Genomic DNA, 13,634 nt, shown 5'->3' with positions numbered 1-13,634 from the left:
TTTTCAATCAGTTACCAAACAAACCAGATTTTCAGAGTATTTCTGATTTTAATCCGTCAGTGCATGGCGCTGATGGGAATCAGTTACCTTAACAAGGTTTTATTGAAGCAGACGTTCCGGTTCCATTCATCGGTCAAGACTATGTGTCCAGGCATTGATTACATCCATTACAATTTATAATAAACAAGGCCGGCGACAGACTATCTGGCGCCCTAGGCAAGGTTAGATTATGCCCCCCCCCCCCCCAAATTTGTCAGCCCAATTCTTTCCTTGTTTATACCATTAAAATAAGGAGTTACACCCCCCACCCCCCTCAATTTGGTTTCCGTGGCAAACTGAAGGTTTCGTATACGCGTGATTCCTCGGAAAAACTCGTGGCCTATAAAAACACACAAACGTAATTACATCCTGAAAGTTTTGTATACGCGCGATTTTCACTCACTTATTTTGCTTGTTCCGTTCAGCCTGGTGTTTCGGTCATACTGAATCTACCTGATTATTTGTCCATCTATGAAATAAACCAGGATAAAGAATGACCCTCAACAAAACTGAAATTTATTTATTTATTTTTCAAAACTGTTGTTGATTTGGAGAAATGCGCCCCCTGAAATCAGCGCCCTAGGCGGCTGCCTAGTTTGCCTATACGGTAGCACCGGCCCTGATAATAAATATGTTCCTGTCAGTGTGGGTACAAATATGATTCGTATGTTTAGATTTTAGATCAAGTGTTTCTCAAAATGTCAAAAGTGATACACCACAAACATGAAAGGTGGCTTTTGACAGCTTGATGAATAGAGACTCCTTACGTGTACGGTCTACCAAGTTGCAAAACTACTAGGTCAATTTGAGTTGATTCAATGGTCCTGTAAGAAAAATGACTCTGGCCATACTAATTTCGTTAAACAAAATCTTATCTTGGCACATAACACACCATTCAAACTTTCCTACTGACGTATATTCCAGGTATGATTGAAAAAATTTTCCGCATCTTTAAGACATCCTAGATGCATGAGCAATACGCGAGTTGTCGAGCCTTTTATCCTTGAATATAACTTTTGTTCGCAAAAATGATGTCAGTTTAAGCTTTTGAACGTGATATAAGGGGCCTTAGCTCTAAAACACTGAAAGACGCGTATATGTTACCCATGTTCGATGACAGTGTTGACTGCCTGTTCTGTGCAAAGTACTTCTCCAAGTGGAATTTCTGTTCTGGCTATTGGCAGGTAGAAATAGCAGATAAAATGAATAATAAAAATGAAAGATGATAGAGTTCTGGTAAGAAACATTGTTATCATAGGTAAATCCAACCAAGCTTACAAGTGGAAATAGATACTTAAACTCTCTGAACAACCCAACTCAGCTATACCAGTTTTTAATGTAAAGAGGGATAATGTGAAAGGTCAGACACGCACACTCCACCGAAATATTGATCCTGTATGTGTCTATTTTGACACAATATTTCGGAGCTAAGGAGTACCAAGCATTGAAGGAAATACAAGTTAGATGGATGACCAATCTGTGAATAAATCTAGCATCTGGGTCGAAAAGAGATGCTTCTACTTTTGTATATATCATTCCCTGGCTTAGAACACATACTAAGACCACACTTATTGAAGAGAACCATTTTTATCATGCAGGATAACAATGATGCATCGCAGTTAATGTATTCTATACCTGCCCATTGTTCAAGTTCATGGAGTGCATTAATTAATATGAATTAATATACTTGGTCTGTATGACCTATCTCTAAAACCACGTCTCATGGCAGTATCATTTTTGTTTGTCCAAACTCACCCAAAAGCTGCAGCGTTGTTAAAGATCATTGTATGAAATGTTTATCATTGTAAAATCATAGTTTGATGGTGTGTCATGTGTATCAATAGCATAGTTCTATCAGCAAGATCAAAGTCATGTATCAATAGCCTGGTCCTATCAGCAAGATCAAAGTCATGTATCAATAGCATGGTTCTATCAGCAAGATCAGTTATGTATCGACAGCATGGTCCTATCAGCAAGATCAAAGTCAAGTATCAATGGCCTGGTTCTATCAGCAAGACCAGTCATGTATCAATAACATGGTTTTATCAGCAAGACCAGTCATGTATAAATAGCCTGGTTCTATCAGCAAGATCAGCCCTGTATCAATAGCCTGGTTATATCAGCAAGATCAGTTATGTATCAATAGCATGGTTCTATCAGCAAGATCAGTCATGTATCACTAGCATTGTCCTATCAGCAAGATTAAAGTCATGTATCAATAGCATGGTTCTATCAGCAAGATCAAAGTCAAGTATTAATAGCCTGGTCCTATCAGCAAGATCAGCCATGTATCATAACATGGCTCTATCAGCAAGATCAGTTATGCATCAATAGTACGGTCCGATCAGCAAGATCACAGTTGTGTATCAATATCCTGAACCTATCAGCAAGATATAATCACATATAAATCACAGCCATGTATAATTAGCATAGTTCTATCACCTAGATCAAAGTCAGGTATCAATAGCCTGGTCCTATCAGCAAGATAAGCCATGTATCAATAGCATGGTTCTATCAACAAGATCAAAGTCATGTATCAATAACCTGGTCCTATCAGCAAGATCAACAAGATTAAAGTCATATATCAATAGCCTGGTCCTATCAGCAAGATCAAAGTCAAGTATCAATAGCCTGGTTCTATCAGCAAGATCAGTCATTATCAATAGCATGGTTCTATCAGCAAGATCAAATTCATGTATCAATAGCATGGTCCTATCAGCAAGATCAAAGTTGTGTATCAATAGCCTGGACCGATCCGCAAGATTAGCCATGTATCAATAGCATGATTCTATCAACAAGATCAAAGTCATGTATCAATAGCCTGGTCCTACTAGCAAGACCACTCACATGTCAATAACCTGGTCCTATCAGCAAGATCAGACATGTATCAATAGCATGGTTCCATCAGCAAGATCAAAGTCATGTATCAATAGCCTGGTCCAATCAGCAGATCAGCCATATATAATTAACATAGTTTTATCAGCAACATCAAAGTCAGGTATCAATAGCCTGGTCTTATCAGCAAGATCAGCCATGTGTCAATGACATGGTTCTATCATCAAGATCAAAGTCATGTATCAATAGCCTGGTCCTATCAGCAAGATGAACAAGATTAAAGTCATGTATCAATAGCATGGTTCTATCAGCAAAATCAGTCATGTATCAACAGCATGGTCCTATCAGCAAGATCAAAGTCAAGTATCAATAGCCTGGTTCTATCAGCATGATCAGTCTTATATCAATAACATGGTTTTATCAGCAAATTCAAAGTCATGTATCAATAGCCTGGTCCTATCAGGAAGATCAAAGTCATTTATCAATAGCCTGCTTCTACCAGCAAGACCACTCACATATCAATAGACTGGTCCTATTAGCAAGATCAGAAATGTATCAATAGCATGATTCTATCAGCAAGATCAAGTCATGTATCAATACCCTGGTCCTATCAGCAAGATCAGCCATGTATAATTAGCATGCTTCTATCAGTAAGATCAAAGTCGTGTATCAATAGCCTGGTCCTATCAGCAAGATCAAAGTCATGCATCAATAGCCTGGTCCTATCAACAAGATCAAAGTCATGTATCAATAGCCTGGTCCTATCAGCAAGATCAAAGTCATGTATCAATAACCTGGTCCTATCAGCAAGATCAAAGTCATGTGTCAATAGCCTGGTCCTACCAGCAAGACCACTCACATATCAATAGCCTGGTCCTATCAGCAAGATCAGCCATGTATCAATGGCATGGTTCTATCAGCAAGATCAGTCATGTATCAGTAGCCTGGTCCTATCAGCAAGATCAAAGGCATGTATCAATAGTCTGGTCCTATCAGCAAGATATAATCACATATAAAGTTTGCTCACTATTTGTACTTGGACTGTAAGCCACTGAATATAGTGTAAATGAAGCTTGTGTTTTAATAACTTCTGTATATAACATTTTGACTTTTATATAGTGATTTTCATATTGTTGGTCTCAGTGTTATAGTCTCATGCCAATATATATGTACCGTTTATATTTTTCTTTGCAACTAAAAACTAAAACCCCATATTTACAGTAATGAAACTGAATCCGTTCATATCCATGATGACAAGACCGTAATGGCGCAATGGTATACCGATATATTGGCATATTGTGGTTTACTGTTCTTACAATACATACCACAATCTGATTTTCTGTAACGCGATGTTTTCAATCTTGTTTTCACCATATAAATTTCCTCAAAATATTTCAGTTTCTTTAAGGAGTTTTTCTTGTCAATTAGACTTTGTTAGTAATGTTGAGAGGAAAACAGTGCATTATTATATGCTCGTTTTTGTCTCCGTTAACTTTACACTGTCAGAATAGTGCAATATTTTATGAAAGTGAACACCTTTATATTACATGCACGTACACGACACATGCGCCTAAAGATAGTATAGTGTTTTAGGCACAACTTTGTAAACAAACTATGTACACTCGTGTAATATACGCTTTAAGTTTTGGTTGATTAAATTTGTTTGTGAATGAACTTAAGCAGCTGTTTCGTCCATTTGAAAGTATAGATGATAAAGTTAACGATGTGAACGATTGAATAACAGTCGAAATCTTTCTCTTGTTATCTGGGTCAATGTTGGTGTAAAATATTCTGTTTGAACGTAAACGGGGTGGATGTATCGGTGAATATATTGTCATTGACAATCATCTCGGTACATGGTACTGCATTAAAAGTCTAAGTGTTTGAGTAAGTTTGAGTTGGCATGTCCACATCACAGTGGTTCCAACTATCAATTTCTATTTGATGATTAACAAGATTACAAGGGTCTGGTAACACTGTTTTTACACAGATATTCATCAACAAGTGGGACAAACATATCATCAATGTTAGTAACCACTGTTAGTTGGTCCAGCAGCCCGTCGGTAAACTCCACAACTATCAGAATCCATCACATATATAGATTTACTGAATCTAACTTTAAACTAAAATACCAAACATGGTTAAGTAGCTGTTTGGATAAATAAGAACTGCTTCAAACTGAATTTCACATTTAGCTGCCAATGATATTAATGTTGTACAGTAAATACAAAAGATTTTGGAAGACCGGCATAGGGTTCGTTACATATCGTAGATCTGTTTACAATAGCTGTTATTTGACTCCATCCACTATAATAACCGGATATAATAAATAAATACGATCCACACCCATATGCTGTTAATATGTAGATATAATAAATAAATATGATACACACCCATATGCTGTTAATATGTTAGATGTTAAGTTTATCAAAACCATTTACATTATCAAAAATAATTTGACCATTTGTTATTTATGACCAGTCATGTCCCTTTCTTTGCTAATCAACAGTTTCATCTATTCTGTAATTGAACTTACTACATGTTGTGTTGTGGGTGCATGTGTGTTTTCTTCATGCACGTATGGTCTTGTTGCTATATTAGCAGCATCAACATAGCTTTTGATAAGCGCAACCGGTACACCAGAGTCTGATTCCCGTTTTCAGTTAACTCAACAGAATCTTTGCAACAGCATCTTTCAACTTGACATTAATATCTTTAATGTCGCCATCAGATGTTTTAAGTTTCCCATTTTGATTTTCAATGATCACAGATTCACCTTGATTAACATGAACAACAATTATACCACTATAAAGCCATCCACTTAGAGCGCTAGTACCCTTTGTTAAATAAAGAACAACTTCAAATGGTCCATACAAGTCACAATACAAAGGACATTCAGGTTCAGGTGTCACCAGGTAAGGAACTTAATGAGTGTCAAATCCAGGCTGACAATACTAGTTTCACGTGTTCTTGGCATCATCAAGTTTATTTTGTGTAAAGACACCAAGAAAATGCTTGACTGATATAGCCATCGCGAGTAAATCAAGATTGGTCAACAGCGTGACCTTCTGTTGCTGGGTAACTGAACCAAGTCCAATGAATATTTCCAATACCTTGCTCATCAATGCCACCAAATATCATCAACAAGTTAATGTCTCAGATCACTTTTGGCACATGTGCGTATCATTGAATCAAATAGAAGGCATTCGTGTTTCCGTGTCAACCTTGTGAAAATATATGTAGTATTTTAAAAGATAACATGGCTAGCCATCAGCTGATGGTGCAATCACATACAACCTATCCTACTTCATCTATCGTAAAATCGAGTTTGACAGTTGGGTTTACCCGATGCAGTAGGGCCACTGATTAGTACACGAACTGAGTTTGGAAATATGGCACTTTCAGTTTCACCACCTTACTTGGATGGTTTGGGTTTTGCTTACATAAAGAAATCAATGATGGCGAAATTTTTTATTTTTCTGAAAAGTCTTTTGTTTTAACTGAAAGCATCTGTGTATTTCCTTTTCGTGATGCCATTGAACTATCGGTATAAAATGCAATCATGTCTTTATATTGTGTATGATACTGGACAAAAACCTATGCCGCAAATCCAACTTTTCAAATGCATAAGTGACTAGCAGCGATTGCTGGAACTTGTGTTCAATGTGGAGCAATGAAATTCAAATTTGTGTTCGGCAAGCTGGCATCAGTGGAAGTAAAGCCAGTGATGTGACTGGCATCAGTGGAAGTAAAGTCAGTGATGTGACTGGCATAAGTGGAAGTAAAGTCAGTGATGTGACTGGCATAAGTGGAAGTAAAGCTTCCTTAAAATTCCTGCAATGGGTGGCTGATGAAAACTCACCAATGCTATCACCAGTCATAATAATGACTTTTCATGAATAAAACTGATGTTTTCTATAGGAAATGGTTTGAACATTATGTAATCCAGTGGAAATGGTTTGAACATAATGTAATCCAGTGGAAATGGTTTGAACATTATGTAATCCAGCGGAAATGGTTTGAACATTATGTAATCTATAGGAAATTGTTTGAACATAATGAAATGTATAGCAAAAGGTTTGAACATGATGTAATCTATAGGAAATGGTTTGAACATAATGTATTCTATAGGAAATGGTTTGAACATAATGTAATCCAGTGGAAATGGTTTGAACATTATGTATTCCAGTGGAAATGGTTTGAACATTATGTAATCTATAGGAAATTGTTTCAACATAATGAAATGTATAGCAAAAGGTTTGAACATGATGTAATCTATAGGAAATCGTTTGAACATAATGTCTTCTATAGGAAATGGTTTGAACATAATGTAATCTATAGGAAATGGTTTGAACATAATGTAATCTATATTGGTGATATGCTTACAGAAAAGGAAACTGATTGACTTTGAAAGCTTTAAAGCCAGATATGGTCTCAATACTAATTTCCTTGCCTTTTATGGGATAATTTAGTGTGCAAAGTCCTTGTGTAAAAAGTTAGTCTGATAAATCAACACTGGTCAGACTATTTATCCCTTTCCATTTACAAATTGTATTTCATAACAATAAAGGATGTAAAGACTACTGCAATTTACTTTTAAAGAAGGGTGTTAAACAGACTAGTGAAAATAAATGGAATGAAATTTTTAATTTGAATATGAATGTATCATCACTGGCAGCTCAGTCTCGAGAGACCATGAGAGTAGCGCACTTGGAGTGTCTTCTGTCTCTGGGGTTTTGGCAATATCTGCTGTCACTGTGCAGGCCTATGCGTGAGTGACAGTCCCTACTGCAGTTGGTGCAGACATACTGTGAAGTCTGAGTTGCTGTTGTTGTTATTCTTTCTCTCATGTTTCTCTGCTGCCAGCTGTCATCTCCTCACATCAGCGACTGCTATGCCCTTACGGACTGACTGTCTCCAGGTACCTTGGCCTGCACTTTCCGGATGTCGGGTGAAATTTCACATGCCTTCATGTCCCTCTTGCACACAGCCTTGAAACGGAGTATGGGGTGGCTGACTCTTCTGGTGCCAGTGGCCAGCTGTCCTATAGGATGTCTTCTGGCAGCCTCCCATCCTCCATGCATCAGATGTGTCCTAGCCATCGAAGGCAGTGTTTGCTCAGCAGGCTGGGGATACTTGCACGCTGCAGGATCTTGCTGTGTGGGACGCGGTCTTGCCAGTTTATTTTCAGGATGCATTTTAGGCACCATATATGGAAGGAATTGAGCCAACGCTCTTGTCTCATATAGGTGCTCCAAGTCTCACTTCCATATAGGAGGGTACTGAGAATGTAGGCCTTGTAGGCTTGGATCTTGATGTGCTCTTTCAGCACATTGTTTTCCCACACCCTCTTCGTTAGTTGTGCCATGATGGTGTTTGCCTTTCCAAGTCATCTGTCCAGCTCCACATCGAGCAAGAGAGTGTTGCTGATAGTTGACCCCAGGTAAGTAAAGTTGTTGACTGCTTCCAATGTGATACTGTCCAGCACTAATAGATGTACTTTTTTGCAAAAATACCCTGGAAACAATACTGCACTGGCTGTTCCTTTGGATTCAGATAAAGTGAACAAAGATACTGTGCCAAGTGCAAAAACTGTTATATTAGGAGATACATGTACAAATAGAGATGTAAAATATGAACAAACTTTTTATTTTTGCTTTCTTTTAGCCAAATACTACATCTGTATATGAAAAATGAAAGGGGATATACCTAGGCTGGATGGTTTGAAAGTTTTTATTAAAGATCACTATAATCTGGAAAAATATGTTGCAATAAAATTTGAAAGGAAAGAAGCATTTATGTTCATTTAGGAACAGTGGGAACCATTATTACATAGTAACTAGAATGAGGAGTTTAACTAAACTACATGTCTGATAGTGTCATGTTATAATGTACAGTGTGTCACCTAGATGCTGTATATTTATAATTGTCAGACAAGAGTTTGTGTAACATATGAATGTGTGCATGTGTATGTTATTTTTTTCTCCTTCAATATGTTTATTGTCCAAGTCTATATCAGTTGTAAGGTGACCCTGGAATGGTTCCCTGACCCAATGGTCAATCTATTAAGGGGACAATAATTTTTTTTTTTAAAATTATTACTTTCTCATGTACTTACATTTCTCCACTTCTGCATCATGGTATATTATTTTGTAAAACTGTTCTGATTTCATTCTTAAATAATACCTCCAAAACATTAACTAGCTTGTCCTTAGATGTCTTTATCTTTACAGTTAGAACATTCACTAAAATCCTCAAAAGTTTCAAATGCTTCAGATGCAATTTAATCAGAGACTACTTCTCGGACCAAATTGTATCAATTATTCTTCTCTTCATGAGCCAGTCCTAGTTTATTCCATTCCATTAAATTGCCTCACAAGTTAGTCAATTTATCAACGTGTTCTGATGTCTCTGACAATGCATATAACATCTTTTGAGTATCTTTGATAAATCAATATTCTGCACACAAACAATAAGTGATCAAAGTTTTTCATTCAGATTTTACATCCCATTCATTTGGTAGCTTAATACCTTTTCTAGAGGCTTCAATAAACTCCTTCATTAGCATTAATCTGATTCTTTTTACATACCAAATACATTATTTAATATAGGAGATTTCTCCATCCAAGCTGTGCTTTTGAATTAATTCTTTAAAAGTTTGTCATGTGACTAATTGTTAGCCATTCATGTGAGGTTTTGCAGTCAATTAACGTTGGCAGTCTTTTTCAATTTCCGATAAAATTCAAAGATCATGTGTGCCACACATCCATTACTTGAGTCAACCTTACAATCGTTAACTCTTACTCCCTTTCTTGACATTTACCAGCTAGACTCAGTTGTCTCCCTACTTAATAAAAAAAAAATTTCTTCTAAAACTTGGATTCAAACTGGTCATCTTGTGTCTGGTAGTACAGTACATTAGTTGTTACATCTATGGCCTGTGTTGAGTGTAAACGAAAACAGTGCATTTGATGTTAAGAAATCATTTGGAAAACATGTGATTATATGTATTGCCTCCCATTATGAGCTAATATCTGAAAATACACCATTACAATTTGTACATCATGAAAATGGTAGGTATAAATAGTAACTGTAGCTGGACATATTTCCACCTTTCACTAAAATATTTCAACATTAGCAAAGCTGTTCTAACCTAGTGCAGATTAAATCAAAATATTTTATATCTCTTTGAATTTAAGGCACATAAGATTTATTGCTTAGATAAAACCAGTATCAATTGTGGATGATGTAGTCATGAAGCAAGCATTATATTGCCTGGAAAGTAACGATCGATCCAGCAGCAGCTGCCTACCATGATGCATATTTATACCATATACAGCCTCAAGAACAAATAATGCATTTTGACTACCGGTACTTTTGTGACTTAGTTATACATGACTTGCACTTTTATGTTGTTTGTGTGTCAAATCAATGAGGATAGTGGCAGACCTACCAACTCTAACAAGACTGTCTCAGCAAGGCAGGTAAATATTTTTCTGTAAGTTTGACCAGTTTTCAGTAAAGTGTAACAAAATATGTATTGCTACTTTAAAGTTCAAAAATATGTCTTTCAAAAGTTAGGTATTCAAAACTGTTGCAGTGATGGTAAACATTATTTTCAACTGAAAAGTTTGTAAAGTACATGCAGACCCTATTTACCTTTATTACAGGTGCACAAAGTTCAGTTCCAAACCTTATGCAGCTAATGGATTGATGCTATCTCTTAACTTGTTGCAATTCTTGGAATTGTTGTCCATTTCACATGATGATGGCAATCATATTTCCAAAGACATACTCAAATTGACTTGTGATGTCCAGTAAACATAACTGTGTCCCTTCCTGCTTTTGTTTAAAAGAATCTTAATATTGTTTTTATTCTTCTGTACTGATTATTAACACTTTTTTATAGGCATATTTCCCTTTTGTCTTTAAAATATATTGCTTGCTGGATGCCTTTTGAAAAAAATTCTATAATCAACAATTTGATCATGCAGATGCTTTACATGAAAAAAAAATCTGCAGTTTAAAGCAGCTGAGGTACTACTATAAAGTTAGAATATTTCCTTGATTAGCTCCAGTAAATCTAACATGAAACCAGAATCCAAATCAAACATGGATGAGACAACTATCCAGATTTTACCACAACCATCATATCTCCGTAGATTTTGCTTTGATTCATAAGTCCATATTGATATACCATTTTTGTACAACTTACAGAAAAGTTGTACAGTTTGGAAGATCTTTAGAAGCTGTGTGATTGGTCAGGGTCCAAAGAAGGGGGGGGGGTGGATGCCAAAAGGTCCTTGTTTGAAATCACTATAATTCCAAATCAACGTTTTAGTCCAAGAATATTATTGAGCACTTCGTAGTTCTAATGAATGATAATTTGAATAAATAAATCAACCCTTAATTAAATACTGAACACAACAAAAAGACTAATTCTGTTTTATATGAGGCCAGAATAAATACTCCTAATGTAAACAAGTTTATATACCCCTCTACTTAACCCAGGTCACAATTACTATTTTCTGTAAATACTTAGTCAACTTTATTGGCAATTTCTTTTCTGGAAGTTTCTAAGATCAGAATCAAGACTATCTTTAACTCAAACTTAAGTAAACATGCTTACAATTAATAACAATCTGAATAAATTTAACTGTTAATCAACACCATATAACCACTGTTATGCTGATATGCCTTTGCACGCAAATACATACATATGCCAATGCCATTTTATCTACTTGCAATTCAAGCCAACAGTATAGATACAGATTTGCAGGTACATTATGTGATGGTAGATCAGAGTCCATGCTGTTTTTCCTACTAATGGTCTCAAGCTAACCATACAGAATTACATTTACTGGTACGTTATGTGATAGATGATTTGGAGTCTATATTCTTCATGTTTGCTATGTATTATACACAAGAGATCTATGGTAATATCAAAATATATTACTGCAATGTATGTATGTTGTATCCAAGAGAACTATGGTACCATGCAAATATATACCAGTTGTGTGCCATGCATAAGAAAACTATGGTACTATCAAAGTATACACTGGTATGCATGTGTGTTATACACAAGAGAACTATGGTACCATGACAATATATACCAGTATGTATGTGTGTTATACACAAGAGAACTATGGCACCATGACAATATATACCAGTATGTATATGGTATTTGTAGGATTGGAATTACTGAAAATTATATAAGGAGATGGCTGGATACTTGATCAGTTTTGATGCTGAAGATGAAGAATGATGAACAAGATAATAATAATAATAACAATAATGACTTTATTAAAAGGATCTCATTTGGTCAACTGACTAATCTTTCATAAGGCCATCTACAATTAAACTTTATATATATATATATATATATATATATATATATATACACACACACACACACACATAACAAATTTACAAGATAAAGTAAAGAAGGCAAGAAACAATAAAGAAATAACCCAATTTAAAAACCTTTAATGACTATTATTAATAAACAACAATCCAAACACAATTTCAATTTCACATATTCTTCCAAGTTTGCATCCTGATTAATACAGAACAATATAAACAGCAACATGGTAAAAGAAAACACAGATTACAAATGCACAATGAATAATATATTAAAGATACTGAAACCAGCTTGACATTTATCAGTGCAGAACAAAAATCTGGACCAGTTACCTCAACAACTAACTCCTGACCAATGAAATCCCCATCTCCAGAGGGTAGTGAGAGACACGGAGCCAATGCTGGATGCATTATTGCCAAGAAACTGCATACTGCATATGGTAAAATGGTGGAAATTTTGATGGTTTCCAAATTATTACCGACTGGCTCCACCTCAGGGGTCAGTTTGAATATCCTGACTTTTTACTTTTTCCATCAAGTTGAGAAAGAATCCTCAGATGTAATTTGTTGCAATTGAGAACTATATTATGAACTACTTTCATTCATGCAGATCAGTATGAATCAGAACAGTCTTGGTCTTTGCAGTCATAACATAAGTGGTACACTCTATCAGAGAAAAATCGCCAAACACATCAAACTGATGTGTATTTCTGCAAATACCTCTGAGGTTAATTCAGGACCTGACCAAAACTGTTGAGTGATGTTCTGATCCCTCGTCAGTAAGTACAGACCTAGCATCCACTGGTGACTACATAGGGATTGAATCCCCCATGAAATTCCAAATGAGTGTATTTATGCATTGACGCGTGGCTACGAATCCCACTTGAAATTCCAAATGAGTGTATTTATGCCATGATGTGTAGCTATGAATCCCACTTTGAAATTCCAAATGAGTGTAGATATGCCTTAACGTGTGGCTATGAATCCCACTTGAAATTCCAAATGTGTGTATTTATGCCATGATGTGTAGCTATGAACCCCACTTTGAAATTCCAAATGAGTGTAGATATGCCTTATTGTGTGGCTATGAATCCCCCTTGAAATTCCAAATGAGTGTATTTATGCATTGCCTTGTGGCTACGAATCCCCCTTGAAATTCCAAATGAGTGTATTTATGCCATGATGTGTAGCTATGAATCCCCCTTTGAAATTTGAAATTCCAAATGAGTGTAGATATATCTTATTGTGTGGCTATGAATCCCTCTTGAAATTCCAAATGAGTGTAGATATGCCATGATGTTTAGCTATGAATCCCCCTTTGAAATTCCAAATGAGGGTAGATATGCCTTAACGTGTGGCTATGAATCCCACTTGAAATTCCAAATGTGTGTATTTATGCC

The sequence above is a fragment of the Sinohyriopsis cumingii genome, chromosome 7 (genome assembly GCF_028554795.1).
Source record: "Sinohyriopsis cumingii isolate HCF-2022 chromosome 7, ASM2855479v2, whole genome shotgun sequence".
In the NCBI taxonomy this organism is placed as follows: domain Eukaryota; kingdom Metazoa; phylum Mollusca; class Bivalvia; order Unionida; family Unionidae; genus Sinohyriopsis; species Sinohyriopsis cumingii.
The sequence above is the reverse complement of the archived record's forward strand: the minus strand, read 5'-3'. Positions refer to the sequence as shown.